Source organism: Misgurnus anguillicaudatus, chromosome 21, assembly GCF_027580225.2.
Source record: "Misgurnus anguillicaudatus chromosome 21, ASM2758022v2, whole genome shotgun sequence".
Lineage (NCBI taxonomy): Eukaryota > Metazoa > Chordata > Actinopteri > Cypriniformes > Cobitidae > Misgurnus > Misgurnus anguillicaudatus.
Genome location: NC_073357.2, coordinates 36305433 through 36325923, shown reverse-complemented (window position 1 = coordinate 36325923; position 20491 = coordinate 36305433). Strand labels below are relative to the sequence as shown.

Here is a 20491-nt window from a genome sequence, read left to right as displayed (position 1 = left end):
ATTTGAATAAACTATTCTTGGTTGTCAGGAGGAAACCTTCACTTTGACTGACACTATTTTCCTCCAGTGCATCTCTCCCTAAAGGAAGAGTAAAGGAGACGCTTCTATTTAGATTAGGGCAACAATAGGTTTGTAATCGTTCAATAAAATGCCATGCAGAATGGCAGGATATGCATTTGGAGGTTTTTATCATGCCATGTTTAAAAATCATTTGAAATCTGCACAGAATTGTGAATTATATTTTGTTGAGGTGAGTTCATCTGCATATCTTATATCTATCTGTTTTTTATGCATGGTTTTGCTGAAAGTTAGACTATTACTTAACTTATCGTCGCTGCCCGATGAAACTCACGTATGTCCAAAATGGTTACTTTTCAGGAAGTGGCAAAAACACTGTATATCAAAAGCAGTTGAATGTAGCGTTGTCATACTTGGTACGGCATCTTTACATGTAACCATATTCTTGCCAGTGTAATGATATAATCCACATTTGACCAAAATTGAGTTTAAATGGACATACGTGCATATTTTACAGTAACTGTGGTCGATACACGTTCTTCTGATCATTAATTAGAATGGCCAAGTCGCGTTTATATTGACAGATGAATACGCTTAGTTTATTAAATAGCCTACATCTTAGTTAAATACGCTTACTTTATTTAATATTAATTAAATTTATTAAATGTCTCTTGCAAACTATGAAGGGACAATGAATCAATACACTGACATGGTATTGCTAGACAGCAGGGGCATCAGTTTGTGTTGAAAAGTGGTGGGGACAAAAGATCAAATAAAAAACATCACTGCAGGACGGGAAAAATATTGAATAACGGCGCATCAAAAATGGGCATAGCGTAGGCCAATCAACAACAAGAAAATACTCAGCATAAAACCCTCAACAATGTCGACTGCACACATGTAATAGTCCCTGCAACACCAGCTCAACCGAACAGTGCAAAAGCACCATACTGTAGAAAACAGCAGCGCGTTTAATAAATGATTACAATGAATTTCATTACATATGTAAAAGAAAACACACTATAAGCATACAACGCAACATATGTGACCCTGGACCAAAAACCAGTCTTAAGCCTCGCTTGATTTTTCAGAACATTTTAACCAAATGCTTTCAAAAAGTGGTGGGATGTCCCCAGTGTAAATAAAACCTATGCTAGACAGATGCTTTGTTTGCACAGTCCTACCGTAATTTTGTCACTCCTAGACATACGTCTGGCGTCAGGGGGAAACGTTTACCTCGATGAAGGAAAGTCATTGTCTCACCAGGCTATGTTTATTCGGCTATATCCAGTGCTGAGCTTCGATGAAACTTCACGAGATCGGCAAATGCTTCCACAGGGCGGGAGATACATGGCGCATTGACAGCATTGACACCAAATGGATATACGTGAAAATCAGATGATGATTTCACAACTTTTCATTGGCCATTTAGGTATGTGAAGCATACTGTATACGGAAACGAACATGCCATGGACATTCAATCCGTCGAAAAATCTCAAAATCGGCAAAATAGACATACGTGGTTTTCATCAGACAGCGACGTTATATAACTGTCTAAGAATACAGCTGATGGACTATGGATACTAGAACAAAAAAATTTAAAAAATATTTAACCCAGGGCTGGGTAACTATAGGACATAACACATTTCTGGGTTAAAATGACCCAAATAATGGGTTGTTTTAACCCAACTGCTGGGTTGTTGATAATTAACCATGTTGAAACGGCCCAGCAGTTGGGTAAAACCCATAATTTCTTACACACAAACAACCCAATATTTTTTAGAGTGAAGGAATGTGGCTTTCTGGAAGTTTTAACTCTATTGGATGTATGGCTATAATAATTCACATTAGTGTGACCAAGTAAGATGTTTCATTACATATTTTACGTGGTAACTATCTGGTGCTCTTTGTGTTTAGTACTGCAGTGTTTGCTGTAGATGGGATTATCTGATAATTCCTGTCAATTAGATTTTGCCAAATGCTGCACTAATATCATTCACATTGATAACATCAGTCAGGCTGACATGTGTGCACAAGCACAGTCTGATAACTCCCCTTGACCTTGGCTTAGAGGTCATTCTCTGCGTGTCTGTGTATGTGTGTGTGATTAAAAGGTGGACAGTTTGGCTCTATGTTGTTTTCTCTCACTCATCACAATCATTTCTCAGCTCAGAACATCTCTGTTTCGAATCCGTTTACTCTGTGGACCGCGATGATGTTTTCAAATGAAATTGAAATGGTAAATAAAGTTGTTAGTCTTTTCCAATACACTAATAAATAACTAAATTGCTTAGTTTTAATTTTGGAATCCATTTTTTATATGTTTTTTTATTTTATGGTTGCTCCTGAAACATTAAGGACCTGGCCCAATACCTCCCCTTCCCCTACATTTTTGCCCTAACCCTCGCTTTTGCGTGTGTAGGAGTAGGGTTTCCCATTATTTTAGGGAGCAATACGGAGTGCTATTGTCCCCTTAGAATCAACCCTCGAAATGTAATCAGGACCGATGCAGGCTTAAAACGAAGTGGGAGATGAAATTACCCAGGATACCTTGTGAGCCCAGCAAGCTGGTCAAGCTTTTCGACCAAGATGGCGGATGACGCTGGAAAAGAACAACTATATATTTACAAATAAGCATGTTAAAATTCTGGAAATTGTTGGAATATCTTAGTTTGAACACGACTTTTGTGTTTGTGAAGTTTTCATATTAATAATAATCATGCTGCGCGTTATGTAGGTGAGCACGTTCGCTACACTACTTTCCATATAGTGGTGTCCCATTTCATAGGGAAAGATTTGAACCCCTACTTTCCTCGTTGAGGGGACTTAACTGTCGAGGTCACTCAAAACCAAGTGGAAGTTTTAAGGGGATAGAAATGGGACGGGGCCTAATACATAATGGATTCAGATTGTGTGGGTATGCATCGGTTTATATGTGTGTTGCTGTGTGTCTGTGCGTGCTATTTTGAACAAAAAACATTTACATTATAAAAGAGGTACTAACAAAAGATTTGCTTAGATTCATTGTGACTGTTTCTAAACACTTAAATAAACATCCAAGATATGTAATTAAAACTTCAAAACTGTATTTGATTTTGTGGCCTTGTATGTAACCTACAAGTGATGACAGCATAGTGAATAGTGTTGCTTACACAGGAGCTGTCCAAATGTTCACAAGATTCCTAAATAGTGCACACTGTTTCTTCTTCACTGCTGACATCATCTAAGCTTCTTGGAAAGACTGTATGATCACATTAATGTTTCACACATGCCATTATAAATACGGTGTTAACCAGAAAATTATTTATTCTAATATTTTAATGAATAATTCAGTGATATACCTTTACTTCTGCTTTTTTTCAGTCTATTACTTAACTAGATTGTAGCTAAAAATTCTATACGGGATATTTATGCAATACGCAAAACCTCCACTTGTATTGCATTAGCATTGCAGCTGTGTGCAGTGCAGACAGGTATTGCTTTAATTTAAGGCTTTGTGTTAATAGCCTGAGGGCGTTTGGTTGTTAGCCTCTTGTCCACAGTATAAATGACATGTCTTATTAAAGCCCTGATGGCAGGATTGTGCTTCATTGTCATGAGCTCATAACAAGACCATCACTGCTCCTGCTCCTGAGGTCACTATTACATTTGACCTCTGTCTCATCATAGCCCTTAATGTGACACCTCTTCTATCCACAGGGGCCACGCACACCAATCCCATGCTTGCGCGTTTGATTTCGGGACCCTTGATTGGCCCGTGCAATGTTGGCCTGTCTAGAAAGGGGAAATCGAGGTGGGCCAACGCATTCTAATGAGACAGATAAAGCAGAGCACTCTAATGTCTTACACACATATACACACACACACTCTCTCAGCGTTGTTAAGCAGGCCCCAGCTGCAGGCTGTCAGGTTGCTTGTTAAGCCCAGTCGGACGGCAGGCACAGCGGGCCACAATACTGTCATTTTCTTTCATTTCTCTCTCAGCAAAGCTCTAAAGCGGTATCCATCCTGTATTATTTTGGTATACGAAAGGACCAATTGCCGGTGTTTTCGTCTGTGAACGTTCAGAGGTCGTGTACCTCACGGAAGCTATTATGCATGTGCGGCGGGTATGTTTATGACAAGCTCGGTGTGTTTGTACATATCTGCACACAAATCATTGTGCACATGCACGAGTGCATTGTGCCTGTAGAGAAATGCTGTTAATGATACACCTGTCAGGCCCACATACCCTTGCATGAGTTTTGTTTTTTGATTAGAATGCCACATTGGCCTTTGTCATCTGCTCTGTCGACCACAGGGGAAAAAGCATTGTTATTACGCCGTGCATAATTACTACTCAACATCATTACGCAGGCCTGCCACGTACATTGACCAATCAGCTCGGTTCTCTGTATCCTTAATCTTTTGTTCCTCATTACCTTTCATCGCTCAGCACATGTGTACGGTATATAGCATATATGGAATGATATAATGACAGGATTTCTTAAAAATGGCTTGATTAGGCATATGGATTTCCAGAAAACTGAAAGTAGTTAAAACTGACATTTCTCCCAAATTATGTCACATACAGACACATGACATCCAACAGTGCGATAATGACTCCATAGAGCTACAGAAACCTGACCAATTACATTTTCAGATGACAGCAGCCACCCCATTAATGACACACAAGTGCATTACTATTCCGATCGCACGGTGTCTTTTTAGCTGCAGGTGTAATTGGCAGTTGCTGTGGCTGGAGTAGTTTTCTCTTAGACAGTAACATCTCAATGCACATCTCACAAACACATTTCTGAAACTCCCGGTGACATTAAAAGACATTTGTGTCTCCACTACCTCACAGCGCCCGAGTAGAAAGGACAAGCTGAGCGCAGCACATTCCAAAAACAGTCGAGTTCGCCTCAAACTCCTGCAGACGTTATCTTCAACAGGGCATCTAAACTAATGGGAAGATTCTGTCTCTCTGAGCGCCACATGAAATTACCCTTTTTGGAAGCAATGTACATTTACTTGGGAGCAATGTGCTCCTGTAACTAAGCTGGCAGGGCACTGCACTAGCAACGGCAAGGTTCAATTCCCAGAGAGTGCATGATAACTGGTAAATATGTATTCTTAGTGCACTGTGTCTCTTTTAGTAAAAGTGTCTGCCCATTGCGTAAAAATACATTTGCATCAGTTCTAATGTTTGCTGTCCTCCACTTCTTTCCTATTCCCCACTGCACTCTTCAACGTGGCAAAATATTATGGTGGTTAAAAAAACGAATCAATATGCTGATATTAAGCGCAGGCCATAAAATGCTGCAAATAACCATAGAAGAATCTTCCATTTTTAACCTTATAATTGACCTTTGACCTTTCTTTATTTACCCTATTATTTGCACTTTTCCTCATTATAGGCTGTAACCCATAGTCAGTTAAGTACTGTGCAAAAGCAGACTGCTTGGTTCTGGCCCATTGGTCAGGTAGGTGGGGGGTAGGCAGCAGTCCTCAGGTGTATCGTCTGAGCTGGAGAGGTTCTGCACAGCCCTGGTCACGTTGATAGAGTGCTTCTGCCAAAAACTCATTCCACCCATCCTCACGGAACAATTAGCAATGCTGAGCAGCTTCGCAATTAACCGCTCGGTAATTGTCACATGCCCCACTTTCCAAATCAACCGCAGCAATATCTGTTTTACAGCAAAGTTTAATTACAAAGTGAAAGCATTTGCATTCTCCATCATTACCATTTTAAATTACTTTTTACCATTGTTGCATCAGAAAGAGTGAAGAGGAGAGTTGCGGGAAAAGTTTCTCAAACTTGATGTCGCAAGGTTTGTTTTTAGTCTGCTAATTATGCTGGAGCTATTAAAGGTTTCCCAGGATGTTTCTGCATGCATATCCTTCCGAAAATTACTACAGGACGGTAATACAAAAAAAACACGGTTACTATAGTTAAACCACAATTATCACAAAATAACCATGGTTAATACTGTAATAAAACCATGGTTTTAGTTAATATGGCAAAAAAACAAACATGGTTAATTTCCATAAGAGTATTTTCTTATGTATTGAATGTCTTTGAAATCTGTATTTTCTGTAACAAACCTGGAGCCCGTTCAAGATAATTTTTTAGCTTATTATGACCTGTTATGTTTTAAAGTTAGGTGCCGTCTACACTGTTAAAAAAGGAAGCATAAAGTTAAAACAACTTGGTTTTTTAAGTCAATTCAACCTACTATTTTAAAGAAAAGCAACATCGTTGTTCAATATTTTACTATGTTCTTACCTCAACTTAGACGAATTAATACATCCCTGTCTTTTTTCAATACATGCACGTCATCTTTGTACAGTGCATCCTGAATGTGTTAGCATTTAGCCTAGCCCCATTCATTCCTTAGGATCCATCAGGTATGAATTTAGAAGCCACCAAACACTTCCATGTCTTCCCTATTTAAAGATTGTTACATGAGCAGTTACACAAGTAAGTATGGTGGCACAAAATAAAACGTGGACAATTTTTAAGCGGATTAAAAATGAGAACTATATTGTATGGTGGAAGAGCGCTTAGTTTGCATTATTTTGATCTTGGGCGCAGTAATATTGACAGAAGTTTAAGCAAGAAGGGGAAGTGGTTAGGAGTGATGATGTTACTGTAAAAACCGAAGTACTGCAAACTAGTGCTCTTACGCCATACATGAATAAATGGGGCTAGGCTAAATGCTAACACATTTAGGACACTCTGTAATAAGATGACGTGCAAGCATTGAAAAAAGACAGGGATGTATTAATTTGTCTAAGTTGAGGTAAGAACATAGTAAAATATTGAACGACGGTGTTGTTTTCCTTTAAGTTTTGATATGTGATAAGTTGACATAACTTATAAAAACAAGTTGAATTGTTTTACTTATTTTTTTAAGTTTAAGTAACATAAAAATATATGTTGATTTGAAATATTTCTTACAGTGTGGTTGGTGTAAAAACTACAGTTTTGTGTTGCATGTGTTGTTATGATATGACGTTAGGTCGTTCATTTAGACGGCACCTTACCCACCACATTAACATCAACATCCTAAGACCTGAGCTTTGGTTTGGCTGGCATTTTTTTCCAGCTATTTGGGGTTAGGTAGAACCAATAAATATAATAACAAAATATTTTTTCTTTGAACATGAAGCAATGTAATTGTCCATGTTTGTGTACAACAGGTTCCAGTTACACAGAATTAACACACCAGTACAATTAACTTCGTACAAATTCATCTAAATTAGCCAACTCGTAAAATATGTAGGAATTCTCGTGAAATCAAGCTGGTTTTGATCAGTATGTGTTCACGTGGATCGGTTACACAATCTTTGCACTGCTAAACAAAGCTACAGGTATCCCAGACTACCGTGCATTTCTTTCGCCAATATACTAATACGCTTCTATGGGTCATATTTGTGGGAAGTGACAAACAACCTATATTTTCGCATGAGCTGTAGTAACCCTTTTCGCCAACTCAAAACCTGGGTTGTGCCTTCGGATCGATGAACATTTAAATCCATCTGTGCCTGTTCCTCAAACTAAAGTTACTAAACGCAGAGACTTTCAGCTGATAGGTGCTGGCACACACACTGTCTGCTATCCAATCCTGTTTTCATCCATCTCTTTTGGCCTGTCTCTCTTACAGGGTTTAGTGTTTCTGTAGTGTCCCAGTGGGTATAGGGTCTATCACACTGCATTTGTTTCAGGGTCTCTCCATTCACTTTCAAAAGGTTAAACAACCTTTTCACCGGCCCGTCAACATTCCCTGGCCTGCCTGGCGGAAAAGTCTGCTCGGGTTTTGTCTCTCGATCGACACTTGTCTCCGCGTTCTGTTGTTGCCTGCGTGGTGGAATATCCATGACAATCATGTTGGGCCTTTGAGTGGGCTGAATCTGGAGAGGGCCGAGGGGCCACTTTCAGGCTGTAAAGAGCTTTATTTGTGAGGATTTGAAAGAGTAGTGTGAAGGACCCTCCACTCTAAATCCTCTTCAGCAACTCATCTTGCCTCAATGTGCCTTTAACACACAAACACGCACACACAAACACACATGCACATCAGTACCACCCTCACGTTCTTATGGCCTGACAGTAATGCTGCCCATCTATGAAACAATGACATGTAGTGGAGATGTTAAGAAAATAAAACTCTAAAGAAATATGTTATTTTTTTCAGATATTGGGTAAAATGGTAAACATAAATGACATTTTGTTGTGGAAAATAAAAATGTGAATTGTTGCTATTTAAGGCGACGGCTAAAGCGTTAGAGGTGACACATCAGCAAATATCCCTCCCTCTCACTTATAACTAACAGCTCTCTACATGGCGTCAGGGGCATTTATGTGTGTGTGTTTAGTTAAGGGTCGTGGGAAGTAAAAGCAAACCGCAGCGTATCTATTTTCATGGACCATATGGAAATTCTGTTGTGTTTGTGTTAAAGTCGACAGATAACGGGCAACCCTAACGGTTTTGTATGTGTATATTGAATGGTGTGTGTGTGAAGCGGGAGGGCACTCTGACCCGGGCATATGGACGGCCGATCTGGAGGAGGACTCCTTCAAACACACTCGTACCCCTGGGACTTTGATTTGTTAATGAATTGCTCTATTGACTTGAATCTTGGCTTGCTTCATTAGAGAAAGACCAACACTGCCACTTTCTCTCCTGCCCTGTTTTAGTGTTGAAGTGTGTGTGTGAGCAGAGAACGGCTTGCACAGAGCGAACTATTGTGCAAGCGATTTAAAACTTCACATTTGTCGCCTGCTTTAGTCTCTCGCTCTCTTTGGCTGAAGCTAATTTGTATTGTGAGGATATAAGACAACTCTCCAGTGTTCATTGATGCGAAACAACAACCCACAATGCCCTTCAACTCCCCCACCCTCGCTCCCTCTCTCACACTCCGTTCCTCCCTCCTTTGCTACCTCATTCCCCTCCCGCCTCTCTCTCTCTCTCTCTCTCTCTCTCTCTCTCTCTCTCGCTTTCTCTCCCATCTAAATTTATTCAGGGCCACTCCCCATGTTCATTAGCATGTTTGACAATGATGTTATTGTGCGGGCGATACCTGCTTTACAAGGGCCAGATTATTGTGTAGGGTTAGTTTTAACACAACAAGTACAAGCTCTTCTGTCTGAGGGACACACTGTCTGTCAACAGCCAGCAGCAGCTGTTCTATTGCGGGTCACCACATACCCTCTGTCTCTCTTTCTCTCTTATTCTCTCTGTCTCTCTCTCACACACACACTGTACACACAATGCTTCACAGCTTTCAAAACGGCAACTTACTAAAATACTAATAATTGCATTCAATTGGAAACTTTATGAGGAACATTCAAACCTTATAACCACAAACTGAGGAACTTTTCTTTCAATACTTTCTCCATTACTTATAGATGTGTTTTGTCTTTGTAATTAAATATATAGATCACCCAAAAATGAAAATTCTGTCATCATTTACTCACCCAGTTGTTTAGGGCCTGTATGAATTATCATCATTTATCAAAAAATAAATAAATAAATAAGCACACAGCTGGTGGAAACCACTGACTTCCATAGTAGGATAGTATTGTGATAAATGATGATGAAGTTATTTTGATAAAATGGTTCACATTGAATTCTATAGGATTTGTTTTTTCTTCTACAAAATAACACATGCTCATTTTCTCATATTTGAGGCGTGGTTTACGAATGCCCAGAGCCGTTTATTGGGCGCTACGAATGTCTATCAGATGCGTCTGTACGTAGCTCATAGCCAATCGTTTCAATTATATCAGATGATGTATGTAGAGCGACATAAATTCAAACGTAAGCAACTTTTATCGGTACGTGTGCACACAGCTGAAAGCTATGCAACTGAATCGTTAGCTGTATATTGTATTGAAAAGCAACACAATTTAGTGGCACTGTGACAACCACAGTACAGGCATAATGACAATATGATATTAATAAATACCACTTAACATTTATAAGTTATAAGTCATTTATAAGATGCATAGCAGGTTCGTCCTATAAAACTCTTTGGCTATCATGTCTTATCATATCCTTCTTGGATAAGAAATTGTTTTTTAAAATAAACTTGCATTCAAAACTACTTAGAAGACTATCTAAGGCTGCATTGAAAAGGAACTTCGCGTCTACTGCAGTGTTGGATAAACAAAACTGCTTCAGTGTGTCACATAGACGTCGTCATCGTCTCGCTGCCCCCTCCCCGTTCTGTGATTGGTTCCCTATTTCAGGGGCAAAATTGGACCATAGTTTCCATGCTAGACTTGAAGCATGAATAAATTCGCGCGCAAGGCAGGCTAACTACGAAATGAAATTAAATAGAAATCTGTGAATAAAATGAATATTGATACCACTGTATTGTGCTTATTTGGAGCTTCATTGCTCATGTCCCTATTCACTTTAACTCTATGGAAAAGCAACATGAACATGACCTCTGTGTGTGTTTCTCAGTACAAAAACGGGCTTAAAATAACACAAGGGCAGTTCAGTTTTAGTTTATAAAGACCTGACCACATACAAAAAACTAATTCGCCTGGACAGCCCCACAGTCAGTTTCCTAGTGTAAGTTTCCTCTGCTTTAGCAGTCATATCTTTGTGTGTATCCAGACTGGTACACAAAAAGAGTGAAAACAGTCTTTTATCTAATCATGTTGAACTTGTGCTGACAACAGCAGACATGGTGTGTTTAAAAGACTCTTTTCTCTTCCTCTGCCACAGTGGGCATTGTGTCTGAGACAGTCAGGGAGCTCTTATCTTAAGTTGCCTTTGCAAAAGCCACAGGGGCAACAGTCAGTGTCGAACACACACACCCTTACTACAAAGACAAACTAGGAAATATGACACATACACTAACTCACATTTTTCAGTCTCTGTACCCATACATAGGCTTTGGTGCTTTAAGTGGCCCAGCTTGTGTTCATTCATTACTGTAGCACATGCTTCAGCATAAACTTTCTGAAGGGTGGTCACTTTTCAGACTGTGTGTGTGTTTATGTACTTTCTAGTTTTAGCATAATGGCGGCTCACCTACTGTGCAGGCTTGGCAGATTGTGTATCCTGTCAGTGTCAGCATGGGGTAACTGGGCTCACCGTTTGGGTTTCCTGCCCACTAGTTCTGCTAAGCACACACACATGCACACCAGTTGCACTAATATACAGTGAAACAAATAAAATTCACATACACACAGACAGAGTCTGGTACAGTCCCGCTGTGAGTCCTCCTGACAGTGTTCCAGCTCTATTGTCTGAATAGAGGATATGTGTCTCTCCCCTGGGCTCCAGCCCTGGACACACGGGGCATGACGCAAGTCTCATTCCCCCAGACCTCTGCAACACCGGGTGGGGTTCCCCTGCTGGTCGGCCTGCTCCCTGCGGAGCCATAAATGAGAGGAACTGTACAGTAGTGCTTCTAAAATTAGCCAGAGACATACAGTACTGTACAATATTTAGATGATTTCAATATGATTCATTTTACCTTTATTTTTTTGAAAGTTATTTTGGAAAACTTTATATTTTTATCTAAAGCACTGACAAGCATTATACTTTTGGGATGGGCAAGATAATGATAAAGATAAGTTAACTGTAAAACATTAATGTTTAGTGCTATTTATAGAAAAGGAAAAAAATTGAATCAACCTTTGACGTCAGTTGTTACAGTAATAGCACTGTTTTCCCCTTTTATTCAGCATCCTTTTAGTTTTTACTGTACGTATTATGGTATTGTGGGCATGTCTTTTTTATATACTTTGTACACTGTCAGAAAAAAAGTATAAAAGTTGTCACTGGGACGGCACCTTTTAAAAACGTCCTAATATGTACCTTTTAGGTATAAATGTGTACTTTTTTTTAAAGTAACTTTTGTATCTTCTTGTACCTTGTCATGAATGCCTTTGCTGCTGTTCACATTCTGCCTCATATACAGTACCAAAATCTAATTACAAAAAAAGACAGAGCAGTACCATATTTTCCGGACTATAAGTCGCACTTTTTTCATAGTTTGGCGGGTCCTGGAACTTATAGTCAGGTGCGACATATACCTCAAAATTATGTTTATATGAACCAAGAGAAACCATTACCGTCTACAGCCGCGAGAGTCGGCTCTATGTTGCTCCTCTATTTATGTAATTCAATGGATTCAGTGATGTGGAATGACTTTTTTGAACTTGATTTGGCTTGTCCTGTTAATTTAGTCTATTCAGCCTCCCAGGTATGTTCTGTATGCTATTGTGTATCATGCAAATAACTGTTTATGTTACTTTAACATGTACGGACACCTATTCAGCCTGCTGTTCTGTGCTATTCTTTAGTTGAATAACTTGCCTTTCCAGGTTAAATGTCTGTTCTTCAGCTTGGATTTTGTGAAATCATTTTCTAAATAAACATTATGTATAGTCCAGTGTGACTTATATTGTTTCTTCAAAACGCATTTTTAACAGATGTGACTTACACTCCGGAGTGACTTATAGTCTGGAAAATACGGTATGTGAAGAGGAAAGATTTTAAAATTTCAAAAAGCATCACATTTAAAAAGGCAAGTGATCACGGCATATTTTTGCTGCACGTTCCTGACCTCGACATTAAGGTTTCTTATTGTGTGCTCCATTCACATGCACTTCTATAGCATGATATTTATTTAAGTTAGACATGTGTAGCTCCCTATGAGTCTTCATACCTTAAAAAACCTTAATAAACCTAATAATAAAAAAGTTATAGCATAATTAATGCGATTGGTTGTAAACATACAGGTAACAATGGTTATGTGCTACACGGCACATATGTGTGCAAGAGCGAGCGTTTACAACGGTTTCAGCAGGGGCTCCACAGGGGCCTCCAGCCTGTCAAAGCCCATGTCTCTGACTTTACACGCTGACCTGGACAAATGGTAAATTATACACTGTCAGCCCTTCACACCAGTACATACAGTATACTATGAGCACGCACTGGTCCATGCAGAGAATAACATTAGTATTAGGGGAAGTAATGCTCAATGTAAATATGAGCCATTATTTTCTTTGTCAAGAGCTAATTTTTGTAATATAATATTTTTTTAACATATTAACGTTATACATACTGAATGTGTGTGTCAAAAAGAGTCGGGGGATGGGGGCTGACCCTTTACTATTGTACTTGTGTTGCACTTTGACATCCCATCAAATTTACTGACATCATCCCATCTTCATTCTGTCACAATATGAATATGAAACGATTGCAGGCCAATTAAAAATGAATAGAGTCTATGACCTTTTGACCTTTAGTGGTTAGTGAGAACTGCCTGGGCCTGTCAATGTGACACAGTGATGGCAGAGGGCTTTAAATGTGATGGATAAATGTACAACTTAGAGGCTGGAAGAGTAACATGACATTGTTGTAACCATTGGTGTGATTAATTGTATGTCTATGATCTCCAAAAGGTGAGTCATTCAATGTCACAGAACATAACAGCAACACGTCAACAAATCTACATACATTTGTGTCACTCAATCCCCATGTATACTACAAACATGACAGACTGTAGTCCATTGATCAGCCTTCATTACCCATATTTCTATTTGCATTATAAGACATTGAGCAGATAAGGCTGACTTGCTTCAGTCTGGCATCTTGACATCACATCGGGTATTGTGCAAGCCAGATGTAGGGTGGCCATTCGTGCCATTTCCGCCGGACACGTCCCAAACATGTTTTCGGGTTCGTTCTCCAAAAGTCGCGTTGGTCGACCGCATACGTCATCAAGGTTTAATATTTCGGGTTTAATTTCAGAAAAGCAATCGTTACATTTCAAGGTAAGAATGAAACTACAATGATTGTATGTCTTAAAAGAAATTAATCTTAATTTTCTAATGTATTTTAACTGAAATGTGAGAACCTCGATGACGTATGCAGTCAACCAACGCGACTTCCGGAAAACGAACCCGAAAACATGTTCGGGACGTGTCCGGCGGAACTGGCACGAATGGCCACCCTAGCCAGATGTCCTTGTGTTCGTTCCACCAGTACAGCTGATGCTTTCGCTGAGAAGTTAGACAGAAAGAAACAGCAATTAAAGAAAAAGAGTGAGGCAGAGCAATGCACAGGTACATCTGACAAGAACCCTGATGTTGTTTTAGTACCAAAAAAAGTATCTTATTCCGGATCTTATCCCTTCCGAAAGGGTTTTTAGCAGAGGGGGAAACATTGTCTGCGTCCAAATGCGGTCTTTGCACTTGACAACTTGCATGACGTTTTTCTGTATTTTGCCCAAGTGTTCTAGTGGGTGTGAAGATCCCAAGAGTCGAATTATTCACCTGATGGGACACACTTAGCAAGTGTAAAATGTCAATCCAGGTACAGTAGTGGCAGCAATTTTCACCAAAACGTATTCGTTTCTATTTAGGCTACTTAAAATTATATATTTGTAGTTTTTCTTGTTAAATCATACAATTAACACATAATCACTCTGAAATTAAAATTTGCTGAACTTAAAGATTATCTACACTTATCTGAAACTTTCAGAGGCAGAATTTTTGCACCTGTAAAAACTAATGTTAACCTAATGTTCAGGGGTTGTACATCTTTAGATAATTGAAAGAGATAATCGTGATCTTTATTTTAAGCAAAAGAATCGTAATTCTCATTTTATACAGAATCGTTGCAGCTCTATCCGAAATGACAGTGTGTACTGAATTAGTTGAAGAACCAATAGACCCCTTCACGGTTCACGTCACAGGCGGTTCCCACTGCGCATGTCGGGGTCAGAAAAGCCATTACAATAGATTGAGTTGCGTATTATTCGGTATCGTCAAAAATGCCTACTTGCGTCGTGGGCTGTGAAAATCGCACCAGGTCTGCCGTTAAGTTTTTCGGGATTCCTGCAGAATCTCAAAAACAAAAAAATACAACATCTGCGGCTGCAAGCAATTAACGTGCAGACTGGAACAATGCAAATATCAAAGAGGCTTGTGTTTGTAGTGCTCACTTCATTTGAGGTAAGTCATCATTTTTCAGCTCTGTTAGATTAAATTATAAAGCCTGGATGGTATGAACTGTTTGACCCCATGCTGCGCGCGCATCCGATAGTCATTCAATGTTTACAAACCTTGAAGGGGTCTATTCATTGACCGTTAAAACAGTAGGTACTTTATAGTATAATTATGCATAATATGAATGAATTCGGACATACAGTACTACACCTGCCATGTTGATACATCACGTGACATACTTTGTCATAACAACAAGTTACAATTCACACAAGGTTACAAAACAAAAAAGTTACAATACAAACAAGCACAATTCACACAAGGTACAACTGTTTAATATATGTATTTGCAATTGAATAGAGCCACGTTACCACTTACAGGCATTTTTGAATAAAAAAAAATATTTGTTGAATAACTCATGTGGGATCACGGATAGCAAAGTGTCTATTGAATCATCCAGGTACTTTTCGCAGACTATGAATTCGGATTATCCCTAGACAGGATTGGATGAGTGCCCTGGGGCACCAGGCAATAGTGGGGCACCAAAGGTTCCAGACTGCGACCAAATACCAGACCAGAATAAAGGTCTAATCAGGTCCCCCAGGTCAGGAATACTGGAAGGAAGATGAGTAACATGTAAATGATGAAAGTATGTAGCCATGCCACTCATCACATTGCAATATGCTAAATGGATAACACTAGATAACTGAATATATAGTTAAATAAAATAAATATATAGGTAATGAAATAATGCATGTTACCAGCAACAAATTTGTTACAATCTAACTATAGTGATTGAATTTACTAACTGCTGGCCTAAGATCAGCATTGGGAATCTCTGTAGCTAATTTAAAAGAGATCTATATTTTGCAAATATGTTGTAACTTTTGATAGAAATTGAGTCTTTTGGGATATCATATGCCTAATTAGTCAAGGAGTTTCAATGATTCTTTGATTCATAACTTCCTATTCTGAACATTTGATCAATTGTGCATAGAGAATTAAGTCTTTTTATTATTAAAGTATCTTTCAGTAATGCAGTTATTTTTGGGGAAAAACGTATAATTGCATTGCAGGCTGACAAAATACTCACCAAATGACAAGACTTTTAAAATATTTGGGGGGCCACTTCAAATGGGGTCACCCTAGGGCACTGCATTGTGTAAAGCCTACTGCTTTTTGCCTACTATATAGTATGGAAGTAAGCGGTTTCGGACGCAGCGAGAGTCTTTATCACATTTATGTCTGACAGAGGCATCTGCTGCGAGACACATTAGTCATTTGCGGGCATTAACACCGGTTTTCATGCACACGCTAATTCGGTTCCCTCTTCCTGTCTCAAGCGTTTGTCTTCCTGTCTCTTGCATGTCTTTAAAGTGTCAGCCTCTAAACAGGCTGCGGTTTTGGCCTGGCATGTTTGAAGTGAAGGAAACAGAAGTCCAAGCGCATTTGAATAATCTGAATGGTGTGATTTGATTAATGTGAGTGGTAATGTGCTGTTGGGGTACTGTAAAATGCCGTCAACGGAACTGCATATTAGAGACGCTGGGACACGCTTTGATCTTCGAGCTATCAACACAGGCCACACTGTCAGTCTTCCAAAGCAAACCTTATCACAGACGCTTGACACAGTCAATTAAATCTGAATACGAAGTTATAGCAAACAGTTATTTTGCAAAACAGGCACTTATGAGTCTGTTCTTGATGACATTTATAGTCACAGAGGTTAAAGTATCTTATAGAGGTTATGAATCAAGATTTATAAAGGTGTAAATAAATATAGTTTATTTATCTTAGTTAGACACACACACCCTTTGGCACATGTTACATCACATACTTTGGCACATTGGTGTAGCTTTATCGGACTAAAATCTTCAAAAAGTTTATTTGTTTAAAGTTTCAATGTAACAGTAAGTAAAAATATCAACTTTGCAAAAAATAAAACCTCTGGTTGTGGTCTTCATTCATCCATCCATTGAGCACCCACTAATGCTAAGCTAGTGAAATACACAGCCCAGACTTTCACAGGAACTCTGACATTTTCATTAAAAGGTCACAGCTCTCCAACTGATACCTTTTTATTTTAAAGTCAGATCATAGTGTGAACTTGACAGGGACTGAGCAGCTAGAAAGATCTAATGAGATCAAGGAATGAATGACAACCTGCTTCAACACATCTATCTGTGCAGCTTACTGCACATAAACACAAGGTCTCATGCAAAGTTTAAGACTTGAGTAAATGATCTCATCTCAGTCTTGACTGACACCCAGTTTTATGAATATTACCCCAACAAGGGCATCTATTTTTAAGTGCAGACTGTTTTAAACATGCAGCTTTTGATTAATCATAGCAAAGCCTTAATTGTGGAGTAAATGAAATTCAGTGTGCTACGCCTCTGTAATTTGACTTTAAAGATGTCCTCATTTAGAGCCGCAAATCAGCAGCTGGAAAATGTTCTCTGAAAAAGGATTAATATAATTTGGTAATCATTTAAATACCAGTAAGGACCCACAGTGTATCTGTTCAGCATGAAATATTTTAAAGTGTAAATTAAATAGCTTATTATTCCTTTCTCCTTTTCCCTCAGGGACTTTTTTCGCTCTCAACTTTTTTCTTGTTCTTTTTAGTACGAGCAGTAATTTCTTTAGAGGTTATGAAATTAGAAAATAACATTTTGTTGTCCATATAGGGATCTCTGTTAAACAGCTTGAGTCTCATTTTGCATTCTTCAATCAGTCCACTTAGAGAATTAAAAAGCAACTTGTCTTCCCTCCTTATTAAAATTGTTATTCTCAATGTGGATTATTCATTTGAAATGTTTTGATAAATCAGTCATTATATATACTGTAAAATTAAAAGTGAAATAATTAATTAATGAAAAACCAATTAAAGGATTACTCTATTTTCTTAAAAAATTCCAGATAGTTTGCTCACCACCATGTCATCCAAAATGTTTTATGTCTTTCTTTGTTTAGTTTATAGGAAATTGTGTTTTTTTTGGGGAAAACATTCCAGGATTTTTATCATTTTAATGGACTTTAATGGACCCCAACACTTTTTACAGTTTTAATGCAGTTTAAAATTTAAGTTTCAAAGGACTCTAAACGATCCCAAACGATGCATAAGGTCTTATCTAGTGAAACAATTGTCATTTTTAACAAGAAAAATAAAAAATATGCACTTTTAAACCACAACTTCTTGTCTTCCTCCGGTCATGTGACGCGGCAGCACGACCTCATGTAATGCGTCATCACGTCAAGAGGTCACGGATGATGTATGCGAAACTACGCCCCAGTGTTTACAAGTTTGAAGATGGAGGACCCCTCTGACGTTGTTGTATGTCGAATGATACTAATTAATGTCTTTGTGTCAGTTTATTGTTTAAAATTGTCCGCAAATGTGTGTTTCATATATGTAACACGTGACCTTTCGACGTCATTGCGCAATTACGTGAGATCGCGTTGGTGCGTCACAGGACCAGAGGAAGACGAGAAGTTGTGGTTTAAAAGTGCATATTTTTCTTGCCAAAAGTGACAATCGTTTCACTAGATAAGACCCTTATGCCTCATTTGAGATCGTTTAGAGTCCTTTGAAACTGCAATTTTAAACTGCATTAAAACTGTTAAGTGTTGGGTTCCATTAAAGTCCATTAAAATGAGAGAAATCCTGGAATGTATTCCTCAAAAAACATAATTTCTTCTCGACTGAACAAAGAAAGACATCAACATTTTGGATGACATGGTGGTGAGTAAATTATCTGGATTTCTTTAAGAAAATAGACTAATCCTTTAAGTTTTTCCACATAAAACATCCTGACCATCACTTACTCTACTAAACCCTTTTTAGTATTTTTAATGTTGTAAAACAAATTTTACAATTACTTTTTATGTAGCAACTGCCATATGACAAAGTAACAACTGCAGGCATTGCAGTTTATTAAATTATGTTTTATATGGTCTGTATTTGTGACTCTGTCCAAGTCCCATAATATAATTATGAGTTTAGAGCATTTCACATTAATTTTAATCTTTGACATGTCCTTACTCAGTTAAAATCAATAAAAATATCAAGGTAGGATCATTATGTAAGATGATTTTATGTAGAAAACAGTAAATCATAAAAAATACTTAAGCTGGGTTTTCACATGTATGTACTATATACTGGAACATAAGTGGAAGCGAAACAAACAAGACACACTATTTTATATTTTAGCCGAGAAAGCGTCTATAACACGCAAGTGTGTGGTGTTCGGTGACTGAGTGAGTGAAACAAAAAAAAAAAGAGGGGGGACCTTCAGACTGTTTGGAGACTCAAGACTAACTGCATGGCAGATATTAGACGTGTGTACGTGTTTATGAATGTGTAAGATGATTTGGTCCTGACAGCTGCGTGGGCCCTTGTAATGCCTCCTTTTGGTAGAGGCCAAGGCCCCTGCCCTGCTGTCAGTGAGCCTATCAGTTTTCATGGATCATCTCTTATCTGCTGTATCTGGCACTGACCAAAGCGCACGTCCATGGTTCACACAACCTCTCTTACTTTCATGCTCTACATCTCTTTCATTTTTGATACTAAATATGTTTGCAGTCATAAAAAAAGTTTCAGGCGTAAGATTCTCAAGAAGTTTAGAGGAATTCCCATATGTATGTGTGTTTGGACAGATGTATAGACCCATCTCTGGGATTTTGTCAGTGATCAAAGTGAGTGTTGATGTGGAACAGATTCATGGGCCATGTCTTATCAGCTTGTGCTTCAGCCTCCATCCATCAACCCAGCTCTGCACCCTTTACCCCCTCCCTGACAGTGCCCTAAACAGCCTGCATTAATCACCACACATCCCTCAATCCACACCCTTCTATGCCCAGGCCAGGTGTCCTCGCCTAGGGAGATAGGACAGGTTCAGTCCCTCAGAGGATGGATGAGGACAGGGTTCGGTATCAGCGAAGTCTCAAAAGGAGAGAAAATCAGAGAGGTGTTGGGGTCGAAGGCCCCAAACTATAGTGTCAGGCATGTGGAAAGGAGTTGCAGATTAAAATACTACCACACTAGACACTAACAGTATATTTTCTCCCTCAACTTTTAAATAAGTCACTTGGAAGTACAAACTCTTCACCCTAATATCCATTAATACACACACCTAGGTGTCCTTGGTGGGTGTTGAGGTTTCCAGATGAGAGTATTGAGCTTCTGGGAACTGACTTTATTGATCTGGGATACAACAAGACTATAAGGAGGACAAGCTGACTGAAAAGATTTCAGAAAAGTCACAAGGCTAACCAACATGTTTTATTCAACATATCTATACCATAAACCACCAGAAACAAACTGCTAAAGACAAACATCTGTTAGCCACTTGGAATGATAGTATGGTTATCTTATTCGTTACTTACTGAACTGGTGTCAGTTTCAAACAGACACAAATAAGCTTTTGGTATCTGTACTTAGTCCTAATGCAGAAGGCACATGACACTTGAATAGAACGTTGTGAATAGTTGGGTTAAGGTTAGGTGGGATAA

General features: G+C 38.7%; 1 long non-coding RNA gene across 1 annotated transcript in view; it reads right to left on the bottom strand.

The window, feature by feature from the left end:
• Window positions 1-14626: 14626 nt before the first annotated feature.
• LOC129444675 (uncharacterized) overlaps window positions 14627-20491 on the bottom strand; it is a 188125-nt gene continuing 182260 nt past the window's right edge. The window contains exon 6 of the long non-coding RNA XR_012359971.1: window positions 14627-15591. This is a non-coding gene — a long non-coding RNA (uncharacterized lncRNA). The remainder of the gene's footprint in view (window positions 15592-20491) is intronic.